At 44.7% G+C, this 22,173-nt stretch overlaps 1 protein-coding gene across 3 annotated transcripts in view; it reads left to right on the top strand.

Annotated features, from left to right (window-relative positions):
- Positions 1-22,173, top strand: part of LOC135371091 (protein-tyrosine sulfotransferase 1-like) — a 104,232-nt gene that overhangs the window by 1,277 nt on the left and 80,782 nt on the right. The window contains exon 1 of one of the 3 annotated variants that reach the window (XM_064605095.1): positions 10-209. The exons of 1 other annotated variant lie outside the window; for it this stretch is intronic. The gene's annotated coding sequence lies outside the window, so the exon portion shown is untranslated. Of the gene's footprint in view, positions 1-9; positions 210-18,592; positions 18,697-22,173 lie in introns of those variants that run through there. One more of the 3 variants, XM_064605097.1, reaches the window with a different exon arrangement.

Genomic DNA, 22,173 nt, shown 5'->3' with positions numbered 1-22,173 from the left:
TGCCGTCAGGTGGTGTTTATCCAGAACGTGCATGGAGGGTGCGATGAACCATCTCGAAAATGAACGGGACGAATGTGCTGTCATGGTGAACCTGTGTTGTAAAACGTTGCAGCTACTGCGTTGTCGTGTTGAATGTGGAGTTTAAAAATGGAACAAATGGAAGTGGAAGACGACGGCTACTGCATCCTTGCCATGCGGTCGTCCTAGAAGTAAGTGCTCTTACTACTGGAAAAGAAACTAGGGTGTAGGCGAAAAGCATTGACCATTGCGCACCTTAATTGGAATTTTTTGCGAAGACATTTGTTATCACTTGATACAACTTGACCATTGATAATATCTTCAAAAATACGTTTTTCACCTGGTGAAACGGTTTATAAGATTACGATATCAGTGTTCCCACAACCCGCGGTGTGCGTTATTGAGGGCAATAGCACACTTTCGCCGGTGGGAGCTCGGACCATCTCAAACTATGAAATGGGAAGAAAAACAGGTTACTAGATCGTCATCCACTGACAGAATGGCAGGTCTCGCATTAGTGTCCCATTCATGGGGTGCTTTTTTTCTCCGTTGCGCTCACATTATTTGGTCTGAAGGAGCGTGTGATCGTGGAGATGACACGCTTTTTCCTTTACAGGCGTACGCCTGTGGGTTATTTTCATCACTATGGGAATCTCCTGCGTTGATAGATTGAGTAATAATACCACCAAAGCAATTGCAAGTGGTACTTCGCCCGGTAAAGAAGATGGTTATGGGATTATAAACATCTTAACCTAACACACTAAGCTATCAACATAAGCTGCTTGACTGTGCTTACAGGTGATATGATGTGTCATCAGGCGTACGTACGCGCTAGCCATGGCCTGTAGTATGATTTTCACAAGACTGGGTCTGGTCTGCAGTTCTCGCTTGAACTGTGCCAGTTTCTCGACCTTGAAAGCGATATGAGCTGGACATTCCTGTTATGTCACAATCTCTCCATTTGCTAGTAATGCAGACAAGATCGGAATCTAGTGTTTGGAACCTATCTCTTGTGTCCAGTCTGTCCAGTGCCTGGCAGTGGAAGCCGCACTGAAACATAGAGATACGACACTAACTTACAAAAAGAAACCAAGATCAAACAAGATATATCATATTCGTGAGGTTAATGTACGATCGAGATGAAAGTGCTCAAAAACTCCCACGAATGTATTTCAAGAGATCTCGATATTACGCGAGCTCTTACTTTCTGCTAGTTTCCCGGCGGAGATTACGAATGATTGCGAAGGAGATCAGCCGCGCGTCAACTGACATTCGAAAAGCTGCCGGCGTAATTGGTATGCGCCGGGCGAGACCTAAATTATCTGCAACTCCATACGTGCTTTTCATAGCCTGTTCGATTGCAGTTTCGACAGCAGTTCGATTACGTATGCGCTGCGGTTATATAACTATTCGCTTCTTGCTTCGCATCAGTTACATAGCTATTCGCTTCTACTGTTTTGCTGGAAACAGGGTTCTGCCTTCGTCAAACGGCTTCCATGCTGCCTTTAGGCAATTCCCTATATATTGTAACTTGAAATTGACATGACACGGTTGATTGATTGATTAAAAACTACTCGCTTCGTATTCACTTCGGCTGTGTAACGTTTCGCTTAATATTCGAAAATTATTATGTTACGTCATCTTATATATAATGACTATAAAGTACGTTGTCATTCGCATGCTAGTCACCGGCTTCTTGAATGAAATGCTGCTTTCGGAGCTGAGTACAATAAAGATCGCGCTTTCACGATGGATTGCTACTGAGTTAAGCAGAGTACCACAACCTTGACGCTGTAACCACCACAAGCACAGACATACATACGGCTCATCGAGTGAGTCCCGTACTTTTTGTATTGCTATCAAGGTAACGGCATCGTGCGCTCGTGCACGGGGACATTTTTGTACTTCAGTGACCCTTTAAATCCGTATGACTAAGGAAAAGTGCTCGTAAAAAAATTACTACAAAAAGACGGTACACGAACGAAAGTTCGCGACAGCTTTGCCCACAGCTTTATTCTGTCCGCTTTCATCGCACGTGAAGAAAGAAAAGAAAACGCGGAAAAATCCTTGTGAAAAAGTGAACGCGTGACAAATGTTCGTAATATGCTGTAACTTTTCAGCCCCAACATAAGTGTCGCGGCGTGAAAAAAAACGAAATCGGTTGTCAGCAGAAGACGTCGGAAGATGTCCACTTCCGGGTTGCGTCTATTACCACACCATTTCATTCGCGAGGTTCGCCCGTTCCGGGTGAACTGTCACCGGGAGGTCAAGTGGCGTGCTGCCCCATGTACAAACAAATTGCATCCTATAAAGTGCACATTGTGATGGCAGGTTCGTTGCGAATTTATTACTCTGGTGTAAAAACAGAGCTTCACCACATAGCACGGTGAGGGCGAACCGTTGCACTGTTGATACTGTTTTTTGATCATTCCCGATTCGTGGAAAGCGTGGGGGCGTACGCCGTTTTTTCTTTTGTTTTAAAAAAACTAAGATAACCACGCAAGTGTCCTAAAAAGGCCGTACGCCTCCCGTTTTCAACCAGTCAGGCGGCAGAAAGGTGTCATTCGGGATGATGATTTGATGATTGGCTAAGCGCATGTGATGCGGTGAAGTTTTTTTTTTTTTTAAGTGTGTGTGTTTTTCCGCTCCCTTGCGGCCGTCCAAAAAGAAACTGCGCGTACAATAAAATTATTTGCAAATTGTGCATTAGATTGGCAATTAAGATCGATATTCGTCCACGTATATGATTCTGACGCGTTCGAAGTGGCGTACGACTACGGTACTTCCAAAAAGTGCTTGTCTCCATACAGCAAATGCGCCCTTCATAAGTCACATGTGTTCTTACAATTGTCTGTGAGGTATATCTATGCATGCCTATCTTGCCGTGTAACCCTTTTGTGGGTGCGTACCAAACACAGGGCGTATGCTGCAGAACGTCGTCGAGTTCCTTGACCTTTTATTCGGCGGTTTTTATTGTTTCGTCTTTCGTGGCGCGAAAAAATGCTCGGTGTCCCCACCCACTCCCATTTCGCCCGGCAAAAGTGTAAAAAATCGGGGGTAAGAAGTTTACGCTCCCAAGGAAAAATTGCACTCGACCCGGAATTTCAAATTCCTGCACGTCGTATATACAGCACGTCGTGTACAACGCTTGGCGGACGAGTTTTTGAATGATTATGGAGCGAAGAACATTTCTGGATGTCCGAGAAGTAATTTTTTTACCACTTTCAGGGTGTAAAGAGAGGGGGGGTTGCAAATGAACACCCCTTTTTTATTCCGCATGCTCAACCGAAAAATGTGATCAGTGATGTTCACGAAACACAGATCTGGAAACACCCCCGGAAGTGGCGTAGAATATGCCCTTTTAAATGTTTTTTCTTCTGTTCTTTTTTTTTTTCTTCAATGGTGCTCTACGGAACACCCTTTGGTATGCTGGGAAACGGACACCACAAAGCTGTATGCCACAGGTAAAGGCGTTTACACCCGAAAGGTGTAAAAGAAGTTTACGGCGCACATTTGTGGCGCAAAACACCCTTTCCAATGGTGTAGTCTACAAAAAGCACATTTTCAAAGCGTATAATTTTGAAGAAAACGTCATTTCATGTGATGTTTCCATTCCATACACTGTTTCAGATTTTCAGATGGGTGTCCTTCAAAGTCCTTTTTTTTTTTTTTTTTCAAAACTGCGGTAAAAAGACGGATGTGTATTTACGAAAACACCACTATTGCACACCGAAAGGTGTAAATAAATTTGCTGTATGTGTGCTATACAGGGCAAGAAAGTAGGTTTTCTCCGACTTAACTCTTAGCTGCGGCTGGTCTTCCCTCCCTCGAAGTGAGAACCAAAATTCAGCGCTTAAAGCTACTTTGGAGTATCTGCTATGACCAGGGGCGGATTGAAGGGTCTGTCATGTAGGGGGGGGGGGGGGGGCTTTGCGGCAGAACATCATCCAGGAGATAGGGTTTTTATATAGGGAACACAGCCGTCAGGAGGGGGGGCGGGCGCCCCCCCCCCCGTCTTTCCTTAAATCCGCCCCTGGCTATGATCCAACCTGTATCCAGGCGAATGAATGTGTACATTTTTCTCAGCGGGGTAGTTCACGTCTGAAGCACGCAAAGCACATCGAGCAATATAGGTTCCGCACTAACTGTCTGAAGAACTCGTTTTTTCGTTTGACCGTAGATGTTTGGAACCACTTACCCGCGGATGTCGTTGCATGTGACACCCTGCCATCTTTCGTTGAGGCTGTTCTTTTGTGTGTTTTTTTCAGGCACACAGCAACTCATAAAACACAGTATTTCTTAGCAACTACTTTTATATAATATAGAGTGTTCCTTCTACTCTTATGTATTGCATGTTGTATGTATATGTATTTCTTCCTTCTTTCCTTTTGTTCAAGATGTTCTCATGATTTGTATTGGGGGAATGCCCCTCCTTCTACGGTACTATGCCAGAAGTATCACAAATAAAAAAAATAAAAAATATTGACACCCGAAAGGTGTAAAAAGAATTTGCAATGCGTGCTCGAATTCGTTACTCTCGTGACTCATTTTTGTCCCGTCCGGACGACGGCGACGCCATCTCGGGAAAGCACCCGAATGCCAGCACGCAGCGCTTTGCGAAATGGCATGGCGCAGACAAGTTTTCTCCCTTTAATTACGGATTCGGTTCACACCTTACGCGCAGTTTCTTCTTCTGAGGGTGGTGGCTTAGCAACGGTAGATTAATGCGTCATGCCGAGCTTCGTGGCATCAGCAGAAAAGGTGCTGAGATGCTGCAAACGAGGAGATTCTGCGGTGGAGGAATTGACTACACGTGTGCTGCAGTGAGAGGTCACGTGATGCCGGCCACGCAGTAATTTTTTTTTTTTTTTTCGCACACCCCTTTCAGGTGTAAATGCCTCGTCCTATGACACATACCTTTTTGGTGTGTAAGTTGCAAACTATGCGGGAAGGATGCTTTGTGGAACACTTCTAAATGGGATATTTTGCAAAAATCACCAAGTGAGAGAGCGGGGCGTACGCCTTTATGTGTCAATTATCAGACATCCAAGTTGACACAAAAAGGCGAACCCCCCGCCTTCCTTCGAATGAGAAGCGATAAACCCTATCATTCGTGGCAATGGTTGGCCCACTGCGTGCTATGCGGTGAAGTTATGTTTCTAAGAGGGCATGTTCGGCAGAAAACACCACTACGTGGGGATGTATCCCCTTAGAAAAACATTACTTCACATCGGTGTTTTGCGAACACCATTTTCAACGCTGTTATTATTACCAATTGACCTTGCTAAATAAAGAAGGATCCGTCTTTGTGAAGAAACACGTAAAACGTTACTGTGTATAGGTGCAGGGTGTAACATGCTCATACAACATTTAAATACCACATAAATGGGTGGTAACGGAATCCCCCTGCTGAACGCGGTTGCAGAAACAAGGGTGGAGGGTACTTTACCAGAATTAGCAATGCGCGGCACGCCAGTACTACAGCGGAATGCCTTTACGTGATAGTGCTCTACTGATATATATATACTATCTGCGCGTCACTGGGAAAACGTTGAATGATGTGCTTCGACATTTACGTATACCAATAGCGTATCCAGTATTCAGATCTTGCTGTCACAATGATCTGAATTAACAGTATAGACAGGTCAAGAACTAAGTATATATATTGAGTAACAAATACCTTGAAGGTAACTTGTTACATTTCTGAAAGTAGCCTAGAAACTTCACGTCAATTCTCATTAGGTTCGTGTAATTGGGTTTGAAATTTCGTTACGGGCCAGCTCATTGCCTCTCGGCAGTTTTGGCCTAAATATAATGGGTTAAAAGCGTTTAGTAAAGAGCCGTACAGTCTGGTAAAATTGTGCACTTTAAGTCTGCATAGGCACTCTTACATGTATAATACTACAGACCGTATTCTAAACAACGTGCCGTCGTAAGCTTTTGCTCTATATCTGGAGCGCCTTTAAAGACGGGGGGGTGTCCAGTGGATGTGAAAGAAACTGGTCCCTCCTTGTGGGCGTCTTGCTGGGCACCCGTTATTAACCGCTGCCCTATATATATATATATATATATATATATATATATACGTACAGTGGACACCGCCCTTACATTGATGGATCGCGGTTGAATGCGCGGCTCCAGATCGCAGCGTTGTCAATCTTTTCTTTCCTCGCACCACTATACGTACGTAACCGGTCTACGTGTTCGGCTTGTCCGGGTAATAAGGTATAGGCTCCTCTGACGATCGAGCCCTCATGCTGCGTGTAATACGGTCGGATCAACGATTTCCTGGTAACTACGTTCAATTTTTGCGTCTCTACGAGACGTGATATGATGGGACGGAGGACGTTTAGCTGAAAAGAAGGTGCGCAGTATTTTTTTTTTACATCTTTCAGCGTGTCAAAAGGGCTGTTGTTGTAAGTAATTTTTTTTTTCGTTCCACGGGCTCAACTGACAACAACAACTTTATTTAAGATGATGAATGGGGTGTTTCATCTTCAGAGGAGATATTCTACCCCGTTGCTGGTGCCCTCGTGGTGATGTGGGGAATGGAATAATGAGGCCCTTCACAATAAGGATCGAAGTCCGATTGTGTCCAGAAAGTGTAAGACTGATAAGTGTAATAACGGTGTTGAAAAATGTATTTGCAAAACATATGTTGGAAAGAGTGTTCTTTAACCTGAATACACCCCTCGTGAAATGGTGTCTCATGAGGAACACCCACACTGAAACGATGATATCTGGAGAATAACATGCCCTTTCAAATGGTGCGTAATGCAGAGTACGCCATAGAGAAGGGTATTGTCCAAAACACCTTTCTGTATATGGTGTGAAGCTTAATTGCAGCGCAAATGTGTGTTTGCTATAAGACAAGACATTTACATCCGAAAGGCGTACAAAATATTGTGCGGGCTATGTCGTTCGGAGTGTAGTCATAAAAAAACGGGAGGACCTCGATATTCCCGGTCGCGAAATCCCTGATTTCGAAATTCACGTTCTCGAAACAATGAAAACCAAGGAAAATGCTCGATTGATTCGTAAGAGGATATGCAGTGTTTGAAAACACATCACTATTTAACCACTACCAGTTCCCGTGGCATAGTGGTTAGGATGATCGCTTTCCACGCCGAGACTGGGAGGTGATACGGGTTCGAATCCTGTCACCGGCTGTGCTGTCTGAGGTTTTCCCTGGGTTTTCCCGAAGACTTTCCAGACGAATGTCGGCACAGCTCCCCCTCATGTCGGCATTGGACGCATACTAACCCCCCTGTTCCCCACTCCTTCCTGCTGTCCTCTCTCCATCTGTCCACGTCTGTACGCCGCTCATAGCCACAGTTGCTTCGCGGCGCTAACACGGAATTTAAAAAAAATAGCCACTCAAATTTACGTGTTTTCGATGTCTGTCCAGGTCGTTTTAGCGAACGAAAGCACCATTTTAGCGGCCATTAGGCTTAGCAGGGCGCACACGACAGAACAGCACGTTGGTTAGTTCAGTTTTATTATTAGGTTAGTCCAAGTTCGGTGTTTGCATTCGTATGTCCAGGTTAGTTTAAGTTCGCTGTTGACAATTTCCAGCGCGCGACTGCGCATTTTATAGTCAGATAACGTTTATTTACAGTAGTTTATTTCGCAACGGGGATTTCGATCACTTTATTTCGAGGTATACCCATACAAAACTGCAAGAGCACTGCACTGTAAAATTACTGGAACAGGGGTGAAAAACCTCTTGCGTTGCAGTCGTGTTGGCTGTGCAGCAACAAGCGTTGCAGTAACCACCTGCGTTCCTATACCAGTGTAGCACACAGGTTGACAAGCTATTCGCAGTGCCTCTCTAGCAACGGGTGGCACTGCAAAGACTTTGTAAGACCCAAGGGAAGTCAAGATCGAACATTCACGCATACAAGATGAAGGTAATATACTCATGATTTGTACGTATACATAGATATACTGTAGTCATATGCCGAAACTGCCACGTAAAAGTATCCAACGTTTCCTGTCGCAGTTTGGCTTCTAGTGTTATTTTGGGCAGAATTTTTTTTAGGCTCAACTTGCCAAGTTGAAACGGATTCCATGAAAGACCAACCTTATTTGCACCGTTCCTTCCTCACCCCCCACCCTCATATAACACATTGGCGTCACGTCACATCAGTGTCCGTAACCGCAATCATCGCACTGCACTCTAAGAAAAAGAGTAATTTTAGTCATTTTGGGGACTAAATGCACTGCCACAAAAATTAGTCCCTTTAGAGAGTAAATGCACGGGAACTGCTAAATGAATGTCACAGAGTGGGGGCTGCATTTCACGCTCTGTTCTAAGAGTCCGAGATACACAATTCGTTTGCATGAATGAAAATACTTTGAATCAAACCGTCAACCGTGATATGTCGAGTGACATAAAATTTAGCGACATGCATAGGGCACAATTTCGTAAGAAAAGAATCGCGAACTCTTTCTTCCTCTGTGCGGGTGGAAAATTGCTACGTTATCGAAGTCATATAGCCTTATTCCGTCAAATTCACGAAGAGCACATATTTACGTAGACTGTTGCATTCGGGAGACCATTTGCGAATTTCGGTGACTATTTGCAGTTCGGGGGAGTAAATTTCCTGGTTAGGGAACCAAAATGGGGAGTAATTCCAATCTAGGGGACTAGAGAAGCTGCAGTTACTCCCTGTTTTACTCCTTTTTTTTTTCTCCTTAGAGTGTGGTATTAAAGTGGCCACAGGACGACAGCGCTTTGTGGAACGCATCTACCTATTAACGGGAAACGGAACTTACTTTCTTTTTTCACACTCATCCACCAACCAATCGAAACAGCAGCTTTATTTGAATGATGATGATTAGGGTGTCTCATCGCCGTAGGCGAAAGAAAGAAATACTGAAGCAAAAGAAAAGAGGAAAAAGGGAAAAGAAGACACACGGAACAGGATCCCAGACACAGTAGACTCAGCACACTGTGTCTGCGATCTTGTTTTTTTTTTTTCTTTTCTTTTTATCGATTTCTTTCGTTCTTCTTTCTCGTGTTTGGTTGTCGGCAGTATGCACCAGTTCGCCTGCCCTAGCTTGTGTACAATGGCGACTACTAACATATTGTCATGCACGTTCGTTAGTTCAAATTAGTTTATGCCAAGGTGCTACTGACCCCTCAGGGAGCGAAGTTTTGAATAATAAACGAGCCGAAGCATATAAGCACCTCCGCCAGGTGCTTGGTTCGACTTTTTATGGACTCTGGGAAAAGTTCATAGAATGCGTTAGCGAGTACATTTTTTAAGGCTATTCATTGCGTTGCCTTCGTTCTGGCCATCCATTTTTAGAAGGTTAGGATAAGCTGATGGGCTGAAAGTAAGATTTCTTTTCCGCCCGTTGGCTTCGTTATAGAGCCAGGGTATCCCTATTGTTAGAAGTTATGCTTAGCTGTGTCGGGGCAGCACTGCGTGACAAGAGTAAACAATGTGCAGACGGGCGAAAAATAGTCCTCTGTAAAATTACGCTCAGCTGAATGCAGCCGTCCTCTTAAGAAGTCAGCTGTATAGTCCACTGGACTGTGCGAACTAGCACGGAGCTAATTTAGCCATGAATGGGAGGTCGGTGTTCGGGCTAGACTAGATTGATTCGTGATTGATAGAACGCATGAATGATTGATGAATTGATTGATTGATTGATTAATTGATAGAACACCTTGTTGTTGTACTAATAACGTACAATTTATGCGAGTTTGAGGATCTGGTTGCAGTGCTGGGAAGTAAATTTCAGGGTCACGTGACTAAAACTGGAATTGCGTACAAGGGGACTGGAAGACTTTACTCATCTTTTTTTCTTAGACCACGGCGAGACCGCTACTCCACCTCTCGGAGAATTTCTACAAATTGTCTATAAGGCTAGTGAGAACTTTTCAGACTTTATTCAGTTGAGACCCATTTTTCTTTCTCTCACTCTCATTCTCTCTCTCTCTCTCTCTCTCTTTTAACACCGCCCTGGATCCTATCGGGATTTCTCGGGCGAATAGTTTTTCCTCCGATATGGCGGTCATTCTCTCGGGCAAGTTTTTCTCTCCTAAACGACCCCTGTGCGCCGATAAGAGCTGGGCAGCCGACTGTGCACTACCGCTTCCCGTTGGGATAAAATTTCTATTACATTACTGTGCTAGTTTGCCGTTCCGTTCGACCTGCGCTCAGTTCCACTTCTGGGTTTATCTGTACGGCTTCCCACTTCTCGGGGTGTACACTTCCCTCGTAATTTAGTCTCGCGTTCACATTATGCGCTTCCTCCTCCTTCCTCGGACATGTACCGGGTATTCACAGGAGGGATATTCCCACAGAATATTCTGGTGGAAGAAGAAGAAAAGAAAAGTTCACGGGGCGGAAGTTTCGATACTATGCACATAGCAGACAACACCATCGGCCTTGTCGTCTGCTACGCCAATATCGATATTCCGTAGCAGACTTTGGACACTGCAGTACGCAGAAGCAAAATAGTTACTATTTGTGCCCTTGACAACTGCATTTTTTTATCCGTGTTACCTACACGCTTTTCACGGTGCTTTATTACCCACAAACGATAATAGGTTGATTGATTGATTTTATTTTTGACAGCGTGCCTGCCAATGGCTAGGTCTTAGCCGTCTGGATAATGCACCAAGTAGAGAGACAAAACAGGAGTCAATAAAACAGGCACTCAAAACAACAGAAGAGCCCGAATGTGAATCTAATACACCGATTTGCTGACTAAAAGCAGTAGACAGGTTAAAGTGACCGATAGCAGAAAGATATTAGTACAAACAACATTGTAACATGCGCTTGAAAAGCGTAAAAGCAGTAAAAAATGATTTATCATTTGCATGCGTAACATAGCCATCACAGACTGACCGAATGTGGTCTACGGGAGCGCGATATAGTACGAATAGATATCGTAGGGAGCAAATTACAATTAACGAACCTTACAATGTAGAGTAGATATAATAGCGCACGGTATACTGGTCGTTCTTCATGTCCTCCAGGCGCGGCGCAGGAAGCGGGCAACGCCTGGATAAATCGTGACCGCTTAAACGAGGCTTTCGGTAGCCGAAGATATGGAGACGAGCCGCCAGAAGCCGCATGAGCAGTCAATGGTAGCCACAGTAAGCCTGTGTTTGAAATCGTCTGGTGCGATTGACCGAAGCAGGCGATATCCATGTCACAGTGTCGAAGGAGTGAGAGTGTACCTAGATGGCTTTCTTTCTTTCTCTCTCTTTCTCCTTCTTCTTTTTTTTTTTTTTTTGTCTATGCGTAAGATAAACAATGTTGTCCTGGTCTAATATAATATATGCATTGTGAGGCAGAAGGAAGTTGTAACAGTTTCCGGCATCCACTATGTAGTTGGGGGAGTAATGCGAGAATCGCTTGCCCAAATGTGGTCTGTCTTTGGTTTTGAGGATGGCTTGGGCTTTTGCGCGATGACGATTTCCGAAGTCCGTGCTACCGGCGGAAGCGACCCCCCCTCTGTCTCTTTGATCTGCTACATGGCTTCAGTTCAATGGAAACCTGCCATTTTCGCTTTTCTTGTTTGCGGCATGTAGCAAGATTGGTGGCGCTTTGGCCGTAGTCATCTTGAGCCATTTGTCAGAGGGGACCAATGTTCGATCTGAGCGCTCCTGGAAATCAGTGGTTGCATCCGCTCTTTTTCTCTTTTTGGAAGAGAGCAAATAAATGGAAAGGGACCGGAAATTTTATGTGAGCCTGGCACGAAACTAAATACAGTGTGCGTCCTTTTGGTTCTTTTATTGTTGCGTGTCCTTTCCGGGATCCGGAGTTTTGTGCAACGTTATAGGGTTACACAAAGTACGGGTTTTGTAATGAAGATAAATGAATGAAGCTAACTGTCTGGCGAGTTGACCTGTGCGTTGGAGGCCATATAATGTACTAAGCTTTTATGTAAACATTTCCTCCTATAGTCCCGTGCTTTGTGGATATAAAATTTATTGCAGTTGATAAAAGATTAATTGGTTAAAAATGAATATAAAAAAACTCCGCCCTCTCAACATTTTAATGACCTGTACCACACGCTCTTGTATATGCGTATAGTTTCGTAGACGTAGTAACTTTGCTACCAGCCCCTGAAGTCGACCCAGGACGCACACTAACCCCCCCTTACACACACACACTCATTCCTGCTGTCCTCTCTCCAGCTGTCCAAGTCTGTACGCCGCTCATAGCCACAGTTGCTTCGCGGCGCTAACACGGGATAAAAAAAACTTCGCTACGATATTCACTAAAAAAAAAAATTGACACCATTTTTAAGCACTCCATATATGTACACCATTGACGTATGGTCGCCTGTCGTTCCCCCTGTATTTTTTACGGACCAGGAGATACACCGCATGACTTATATAACGCATACTTCGTTGTCTTTATGTTAGCTCTTAAGATCTTCTTGAGAGAAACCGCTGCATAGCCGCTTAGACTGCACGCGAGAGAACTTTGCGTGCATAAAAAGCAGGCGGATTACAATGTCGTCTGCGCCTTTTTCGCAGTCTAGCGTTACTCGCACGAAGCCACATTTATATAGTGAAGATGGTTTGGACGTTATATACCTTTCTTTGGTATGCAGCTCTGCACGACACGTACCTAACCCCATAAAAGAAGGTATAAATGCGGCCATAAAACACAAAATCACCGTCATTATCATCATCGTAAGGAAAATAAGTAACCCTCATTTCAATGACTGTACTTACGAAACTCGTTGCCCTTCCCCGAGCGCCGTTTTGTCCTAATTGGGGTTGTCATCGCCGACGTATGGGGAAGTGACACGGTTTTTGGGCTCTGTCGCGAGAGATCAGTGTTCCACCGTCTTCTGTGTTCCAGGAACACTGTTCACGCTGAAACATGCACTTTTCGCGTGCTGAAGAACGCGAATTAGGGTGAGTGAAACGGCATCCGCCCCTTGGATAATGTCACGCTTCATAAGTAAACAGTTTCGCCGAAATTGAAGCGACACGTACGGATAGTACGGGATAGTACGGTACCTACATGTACCTATGTAAATTTGAACTGATGTGGAGAAAAGGTGTCCTTGCGCGCGACTCCACGTTTTATTCGAAAGGTTCAATAAGACATCAAAATATAAAAAGCAGAACCAGGAGCGACGTCTCGAAAAGTCACACTACGTTTGACACGATGCTGTGCTATTTAGATGTGGATACTATACTGCTATAAATTTATTAATTATCATTTAGTGCTACGACATACTATTTTAATTGAAGTCCTATACTTCATTGTCTTTGGGTTAAATCTTAATTTTGGCATGTAATTATTGAACCATCTGGAACTTTTGTTTTTCTTGTTGCGGGATGCATCGTGAAGACGTTCTTGCTAACGTTCTCGTACAATACATAAACAGGATTGCTACAGAAGAAATAGGAACTTTCAACGTTTTACAGGAAGCAAAGTTATGGTTGATATGCATACTATAGTCAAAATATTCACGTATTAAAGTTATTTTACAATGTGTCTTTAAGTTTGTATGACCAAGTTACAAATGTTCTATATATGTGAGTCTTTCCCACACGATAGATAGACAACAATCCATTTGCTGCAAAACACAAAGGTTCCATGTTCTGGTCTTTTGAGTGTCCACTCCAACGTCGGGGCATGTGCCAGTGAGGCGTAGCTCCATCTTGAATGAAAATTAAATTTGTTAATGCATCGTCTTCTTGCAGCAGCCACTGACTAAACCTGTCGAGGTAAATGCACAGTCTTCTCACGAGAAAAGGATGACACGTATACCTTTGTAAAGCCCCCGTAGCAACAAAATCTCCCACCTCAACTCTATGCTATATACTACGCGTAACCACCCGCTTATAACGGCTAACGTTTGTCGGTTTCTTTTGTAGTAAACCTGTACACGTATTCTGCGTGCCCTGCTTCAAAATTGCGTAACGTTACGTGCTCATTCCTGTTGGAGGCAAAGCACTCTGAGATGTGTGTAAATCCCTCGAGCCACAAACAGGGCTGGCCTTTGTTCTGCGTAATTGGCTTGTTTCTGATGCCCTACAATCGCTTCATTTTCTTTCCGTTCTCCCCGCGACGCTTACATTGTCTGCGATGAATGTCTTCATTCCGTCCGTGTGCAACGAACGGGCACTATTGGGTCTGCTTTGTCGCGGTTGGCGTTGCGAAGCTGAGAGGCTGTTTGCTGCGGTATATGTTTGGATAGTGCGAAGAAAGGCATAGGATTCAGAATCCTGTCTATAGGGTGCCCATATCAATGGAGTAATATACTTGGCTACACAGCGCATCTGCGGTGAAGAAATTCGAATTATGTATATACGACCTGCTTCCGGGGCATATAGTGGTTACGGTGATCGGCTTCCACGCCGAGCGAGACTTGGGTGGAGTCGGGGGTTTGAATCCCCGCACGGGCTGTGCTGTCTCAGGTTTTCCCTGGACTTTCCGGGTGACTTTTCAGACGAATGTCTGCACGGTAATCCCCCTAAAGTCGGCCCAGGACGCATACTAAGCCCCCTGTCCTCCACTCCTTCCTGCTGTCCTCTCTCCATCGGTCCACGTCTGTACGCCACTCATAGCCATAGTTGCTTCGCGGCGCTAACAAAGAGCCACATTCATCAGCGTGTCTCAACCCCATTAGCGGGAGTAGATTTTTGGTGTGGGCCTTTCCTACAGGCGCGCAGTAGACGAACGGATTGGATTGGATTGGATATGGAAGAAAAATCACATCTCCTCTTTCCTTAACCTATTGATTACTCGCGAAATAAAGACGCCTGAAGAAAAAATATATAAAAAATCGACGCATTTAACAATATTTCGTGTACGTTGAGCCTTCTACTTTTTACGCATGTTTTTACCGGTTCGCCGAGAAGACCTGCTTATATTTCAAATTCAAACCATGTGCATTCTTTAACGCAGTCACATACCAGGTATACATAGCAGGTTCGTATAATCACCCTTGAACGCATAGGAGTAACGGAGAGGTCTTTTTTCCGAAAGGATGGGATTCACTCTCCCATTTTTTGTTCACCGATTCGTGAACATTGTATGGCTTTCGCGTGATTCCCATGTTTTACGTAGCGGATAATTCTCAAAGCCGCGCCACATCCATCGACAGGGATTTCCATTAGGTTTCTTTCACCCAGCTTCTGTTCGAACCGTCCTATCAGAGCTCGGTTCTAAGATCGCGCGAACGAGGGCGGTCTGGAAGATAAACTGTTTTTTTTTTTTCCTCTTCCTCTCTCTCTCTCTCTCTTCGGATCTGATGCGCTGAAATAGATCGTTTAGGATCTCTGTTGTTCCGAGTGCGATGTGAAAGACGCTAAGGAGTGGAATACTCCCTGGATTGGCTTCTCAAATGGCGCGGATTATTTTGCTATCACGAAAGAAAGGGTTCAACAAATTGAGAGAGCCCCCCCATGAGGCTTGGTATTCTTGGCCAGGCGGTCTGTACTTCGGTTTACGAAGCTCTGCTTGGTTTGAATTTGGCATTCGAAGTGTGTGTGTGTGTGTGTGTGTGTATGAGAGAGGGAAGCGTTTAGCACGTTGTGCAGCGATTTTTCCCTCCGCGAGAAACCAACCAAACGGACCCTGTCTTGTCAACAGTTGGCACCCTATCGGGTGGCGGACGTTGCCCTTAGATATTTTTAAATGCGATTTTGTTTCATGGGACACCCCGTCATATAGAGGGTGTTTTTATTTGTCTTTTTATGGTCTCGGCTCGTTTGCTAATTTATAGAGGTGTGCGAATATTGAAATTTTGAAATTTTCGAATAGGAATATATGCAAAAGTGTTTTCAAATATCGAATCGAATATCACGTCACAGGATAAAGGTTTCTAAGAGTTTTTGAATTTGAATGAAAATTTTAATTTTTAATTAATTAATTTTATTAATTAATTAATTTTATTAATAAATCATTTTCAATTTTTGTGTGAAATTAAGCCCCGAAAACAAGCATGGTCAGAGTTGTGTTCTGCTGATCCTTAGAAAAATGCCCCAAGTGCTAATAAGGAATATGCATTAATGTATGGGCTTAGCATAAGGCTTACATGCCTATATGCTCGTGTACAGCCAAACTATTTTTACAATGAAAGAATGTGCCGTTCTCATGAGGCAAGCTGAAAACCGTAAAAACAACTTGCACTTGCATCTGTCATGAACAATGAGCACATGTGTTGGCATTGTAAGTGCCGGAGAAGCAGACAAAATGGAAGTAAAGGGCAACGACATGTTCAGAATGTGGGATGGTTTAGTGATGAGCACATCTCAGAAAGAAAATGAAGGTGGCAAGTGCTCTGCTGTTGCACTGACAATGCCTTCCGCATTTTTCGTCTATAGGCGAGAGACTGCGTGGTTTCAATGTGCTCACGCGTGAGACCATCGTTCCTGACAGTAATGCATAGTGCATATAGTAATGCATAGTTTGGAACAGCCTCATTCGTTAGCGCAGTAAAAAACGCGATCCTCGACACTGTTTTATGACTGTGCTCGTCACGCGTGATTGTTTCCGCGATTTTCGTGTTCACACGCTTCTTTTATTTCACGGCGAAAATCTGACGCGTGCGAGTCACGAGCGAAATCGCTCCATTGCGTGTTGGGCTTGAGGCTATATGCGTCTTGCTATCATCTGTAACAACAGTTAGTGCAATATCAAATGCCTCTGCAAGCGTTATTGTCGTCTTAGGTGGCACTTTTAACATACGGTCGGCGGTCGTACAGCGCCGGATTTTGAGAAGCTATGTCGAAATATTGGCACGTCCCACACCTCGATTATCGCCGTCATCGCCCGCGACCATGACTCTATTATATATCGCTGACTACCACAGATCGAAACCAGAAAAACGCGTCCGAGACGCGGGTTTTGACTGTGCGTGCAGTGGAACGGTGTACGCACAGCGGTGTTCAGCGCAACGTCAACGAAATTTCGATATTTACCGGGAATTTCACCGAGTTGTAGGCCTCATACGAACGTTCAGAGTTTGTTGGCAATCCACTAAAGCCGCGACTGTGCTGACGATGCATAAGGCGCATCGCTGTTTCGCGTTTGGCTGGGGCGGACGGCTGCACATAACTGTGTATTAGTTTCGGTTTCGATTACGGAACGTGTAGCGACGCATTCGCAGATGAGCGTACCTCGAAAGTTCCGCGCGTCGCCCAACGTACAAATTCCAGCGCACAGCCTGCAATAGCTTTGTAATAAGCTGCTATGATATTCGAAAAAAAAAAAAATCGAATATTCCAACTTTCGAATATCAAATTTTTAAATACGAATCGAATATCGCAAATATTCGATTTGTATTCGAAATTGCGAATATTCGCACACCCCTACTAATTTTGCAATTTATATCGTAAGGTACTTTCGCTTCTTCAGGGACGATGGTTTAGTACAATGACTGGTTCCAATTCTGCTATGTCTCACTTCCCACAAAAAAGAAAAACTGATTAATAAGTTAAGTGAATTTTAGCTAATTAGTCGTCCAGTAGATGCATACACTGTCCTAGAGGATGCGTGCCTGGCCGCATAACCCGCCTACCGAGATGGCATCAGCGCTGCTCTCACAACATTTTTATAAACAATCTGTGTCGAATTAAAAAGAAAAAAAAAAAAACACCTCGTACATTGCGTCTCGGTGTACTATGTGGCTCTTTTCGACATCGCGCAAAAATACAGAAGCCATAATCTAATCTAGGCTGATATACGGCTGTGAACAGTGTATCAAGTTGTCTTTCATTTCTATCTTATTTTATTTATTTATTTTTGTTACTATTTTCAGTCTACGTTTTGTAAACGCACATATTGATGATCGCGTACGATAAACTGAGCCGGAACGATTTTTGACGCTTTTCTAATTGACAAATACGCATCTAGAAGCAATTGCACATTTTCTTAATTTATGATTGTATTGGGGGTGTCCAATTACATATTGGGTATAAATCAATAGGATTGTGAGTACCGGAACCTGCTTGTTGGTGGTCAGCTCCGAGATTGTGTCAAAGACGGGGAAGCGGTGGGATGGACGGTGTTCACTCTTAGAAAAAAGGGTGGAGCAGTTACACCTTTTAGGAGGTAATAGTTGTCGCATATGTTGCGCCTGTTGCAAAGTTCTACCTGCTACCTCACTCTCAAAACAGAACTTCTCCGCATAGCACGTTGTCTGCCAACCATTGCCACGAATGATAAGGTTTAGCTGCTTCTGATTCGGTGAGCGAGGGGGCATACGCCTTTTTGTAGCAATTTGGGTATATGACAATTGCTTTTACCACCCTTTTACACCCTTTATCAGACGCTATGTCGACCTAGGTGGTAATTATAGAAGTTTCCACATTTTCACACAATTTTTTCTTAGAGTCTTCCGCCTGAAGTCGTCCCTGTACACGTACAAACTCATAGCCCCAGTTGCTTCGCGGTACACTGAGATACCCAAAGTGGCAAGCGGGACTGTTGTTCCTTTCTTTTTTTTTTTCCAACCCAGCGCAACGGTGCCTCGGAGAGCCGTGGAGCTGCGGGGGCGTCTCGATCGCTTTCGAGGGCGCGAAATGGCTGCCGTCTGGCAGCCGACCGGAGTGCCCCCGCTGCTTTGGCTCGCCTCCGTCAACCAGTTGATCGCGTGCTCTCCTCGGTTCACGGTCGCCGTCATCTCGGAGCCCGGACCCCTGGCCTAAACCCTTTCCCGACGTCCCCCGGTCCGCTGAACGTGAGTTCATGTTCCGTCATTGACCTTCACATCTGTCCCGTTCCGGTGAATGGGGTCGCCGAGCTGTTGTTGTCGTCCTGGTCGCCCGCACGTGTGTTTCAGACGTGACACTGTGGGGTTCATTTCATGCGGGCGGGAGTTATGCAATCGTTGTTCAATAAGGGTGAATGGGGATCGGTCTTGTGATCCTATATTTATGTAGTCGAGTTTGATACTACAGTGCAAATATTTACCGCTGTTTTATTCGCAAGGTCACTATATAGGCGGAGCTTCGGCACAGCACGGACGGAACGTTATGTACTATACACTCTTAGAAAAAAAGGGTGGAGCACTTACACCTTTTAGGAGGTAATAGTTGTCGCATAAAAGGTTGCAAAGTTCTACCTGCTACCTGCGAATGATACTCTTAAAAATGAACTTCACCGCATAGCACGCTCCTAGCCAACCATCACCTCGGATTATATCGTTATCTGCCCTGATTTGTTGAAAACGGGAGGCGTACGCCTTTTTTGTGACAATTATGAACAGCATAAGTGTCACAGAAAAGGCGTACGCCTCCTGTTTTAAACAAATCCCGGCAGATAACGATATCATTTGAGATTATGGTTGGTTAACAGCGTGCTATGCGGTGAAGTTCATTTTTAAGAGTGTATAGTGTTGCCGCTTCTAATTCGGTTAGCGACGGGGGCGTACGCCTTTTTCTAGCAGTTTGGATATATGATAGCTGCTTTTACCACCCTTTTACACCATCTATCAGACGCTATGTTGACCTAGGTGGTAACTATAGAAGTTACCACCTTTTCACACCCTTTTTTTTTTTTCAGACTGTTGTATATGCGATGTATGCGTACGATTATAATCTCAAACCGAGGAAAAAACGTAGTAAGCTGCAAACCGGCGTGCCTTCAAATTTTTAAAGAACTCCCCTCCCTCTTTTTTTTTTCTCGTTTCTCTTTTCTTTCTTTCCAGGTGGTCCGATATGAGACAGGATTATTATTGTAACACACGCCGCCTGGTTCAGTACGCTTATCATTTTTGCGCTACAACTCAGTCGCAGCATGTGCTGAATACGTGAACAAAAGCCTCGCATCTGTTACATGCACCCGGGTCGAGTGAGAAGGGCCCCAGAGGCAGCTCTGTTCCTTCGTTTCTTCCTTCGTTAATGGAGTCCATCCAATGCGCCGAATATACCTGCGCTTTCAACAAATGAAATTTCTGTACCCTTTTCATTTCGCTTTTGAGGCAGTGACACGTGTGTTGACTTTATATGTAACGCGATGAGAGCGGTGTCCGGCGCAGTCGATGCGATATATCTATTGACTTACACAACGCAGTATCTATTTCGGAAGCACACAAACATTGCCTCTGTCAACACGATTGTTATTGATTGCAGTACGGCGAGCGGCGAAACAAAACATTGGCCAATGACCGTGTATGTGGTGGCAAACCTTGTTGCAGCCCAATGGTTACTGCGTCGTCCATTCTGCTGTATGCTTCTGTGGTGCAGTATATAATTAGCAAGCTCGCTACCTCAAAAGCTATAAGGGCACTTACGAAGATTGGAACGCGCGTGATGTGACAGGCAAGTGTTTTGTAGATCACCTGTATGTGCGCTGTGGTCTCTGGAGCTCGGACTGCGTCGTCGTCGTAGTTCATGCTGGCGTGTGCCGTCAGCAAACTGCGGGGAAATGTCGACATGTGCAGGGGTGTGGCTCTTGTGTTAGTGAGAAGTCGCGAGTATTCTGAAGTTCCGTGCGCATGTGTGAATAAAGGTTGACGGTACCTGGGGTATAATTTATAGGGAGTGACTTTTTCGGGTTAAACCCGATTCCGCCCGGTGACCTACGGCCAATTCTGGGTTAAACCCGATTTCTCCCCGAATTTCATTCACGATGAAATCCGCGAGTGACGTTTCCACTGAAGACGAACAAATGTAGCCACTCAAGAATGGGTCACTTACGTTCCCAGAAATACACCCATGTGTCAGCACTGTCTATGTCTTCGGGAATTAGCGCTGGTAAGTCACGCAATAACAACAACAACAAAAAAAAAAGGCAATGACTTAATAGCCAAGAGGAAAAACAAAAACACCCGAAGGTACAATTATCGCCCGATTTCTCCCCGAATTACAGATTTAAAAATAGCGCCCGATCCCCCCCCCCCCCCCCCCCCCGGGATCTGAGAAAGGCATTTAACCCGAAAAAGTCGCTCCTTAGGTATAAATGGTTGAGAGTGCTTACAAGGAGCTCTGCTCAGTTCTTTTATGCGTACGAACCGATTATGTCGAAGCAAAGGTAATTTTTCGGCACTACACTGTTAAAACAGAACTTCAACACATAGCACGCTCCTAGCCAACCATCTTTCCGAGTGATACCATTCAGTGTATCATTGAGTATCACTGATTTGTTCAAAACAGGAGGGAGGCGCCTATCTGGGACAAGCATAATGTGTCTCAGATAGGTGCCTCCTCCCATTTTCAACAAATCAATGCACATAATGATATCATTGGGAATGGTGGTTGGCTAGGAGCGTGCTATGTGGTGAAGTTCTGTTTTAACAGTGTAGTGAACGAACCTCACGAGTGTTTTTTTTTTAAGGGTTTTTGGATAGCCTTCGGAGTATATAGGTTGGCGTTAAAGGGTCACAAAAAGTGCAAAAACTTCTCCGCGCGCACGCTTAAAAATTAATTTCACCACATAGCACTCTCCTAGCCAACCATTATCCCGAATGACAACGTTCTCTCCCTTGATTTGATTAAAAGGGAGGGCGTACGCCATTTTTGTGGCAATTATGAACTGCATAATGCCACAAAAATGGCGTATATACGCCCCCCGTTTTCAGCAAATCAGGGGAAAGAACGATGTCATTCGAGATGATGGTTGGCTAGGAGCGTGCTATGCGGTGAAGTTCGTTTTTAAGAGTGCGGGATGAAAGATGCTGCTACCTTGACAGTAACGCAAAAGGAAGGAGACTCTTATGCCCTTCCTCTCACTCTCTAGAAGGTCGACAATGGGGCGCGGGCTCTGATTGGTCCCCTCAAACGACTTGTGCAATCATCGCCGGTGGTCGTTGGAGTAGACCAATCCGAGGCCTCCACGCGTCGTCGCGCTTCTTGAGAAGGGGAGCGGAAAGCTTAAATTCCGGTCTCACGTGCTCATAAACCACGAATGACGCAAAAATGCCACAACGACGACTTTATTTTGATGATGATGATGATTGGGTCATTCATTCATCGCCACGGGGGGATGGCTTCTCATTAAGCGGCTCATTGTAACCGAGGGTATACGTCAGTGGCTCTTGCTGTCGTCATGAGCCACCTGTCGGCTTCAACGAGAATGGCTCGCTGCTGTTCGTAATTTTACAGCGCCAGGAAGCGCACCAGACCTGCAGCAGGCAAACGCCTGCTATCAGCGTAAAATAAATAGGGGAAGAACAATGCCAGAAAGAGGAACGCGTTTCACCCTCCGTTGATTCCCG

The sequence above is a fragment of the Ornithodoros turicata genome, chromosome 10, assembly GCF_037126465.1.
Source record: "Ornithodoros turicata isolate Travis chromosome 10, ASM3712646v1, whole genome shotgun sequence".
NCBI classification, from domain to species: Eukaryota; Metazoa; Arthropoda; class Arachnida; order Ixodida; family Argasidae; genus Ornithodoros; species Ornithodoros turicata.
The sequence above is the reverse complement of the archived record's forward strand: the minus strand, read 5'-3'. Positions and strand labels throughout refer to the sequence as shown.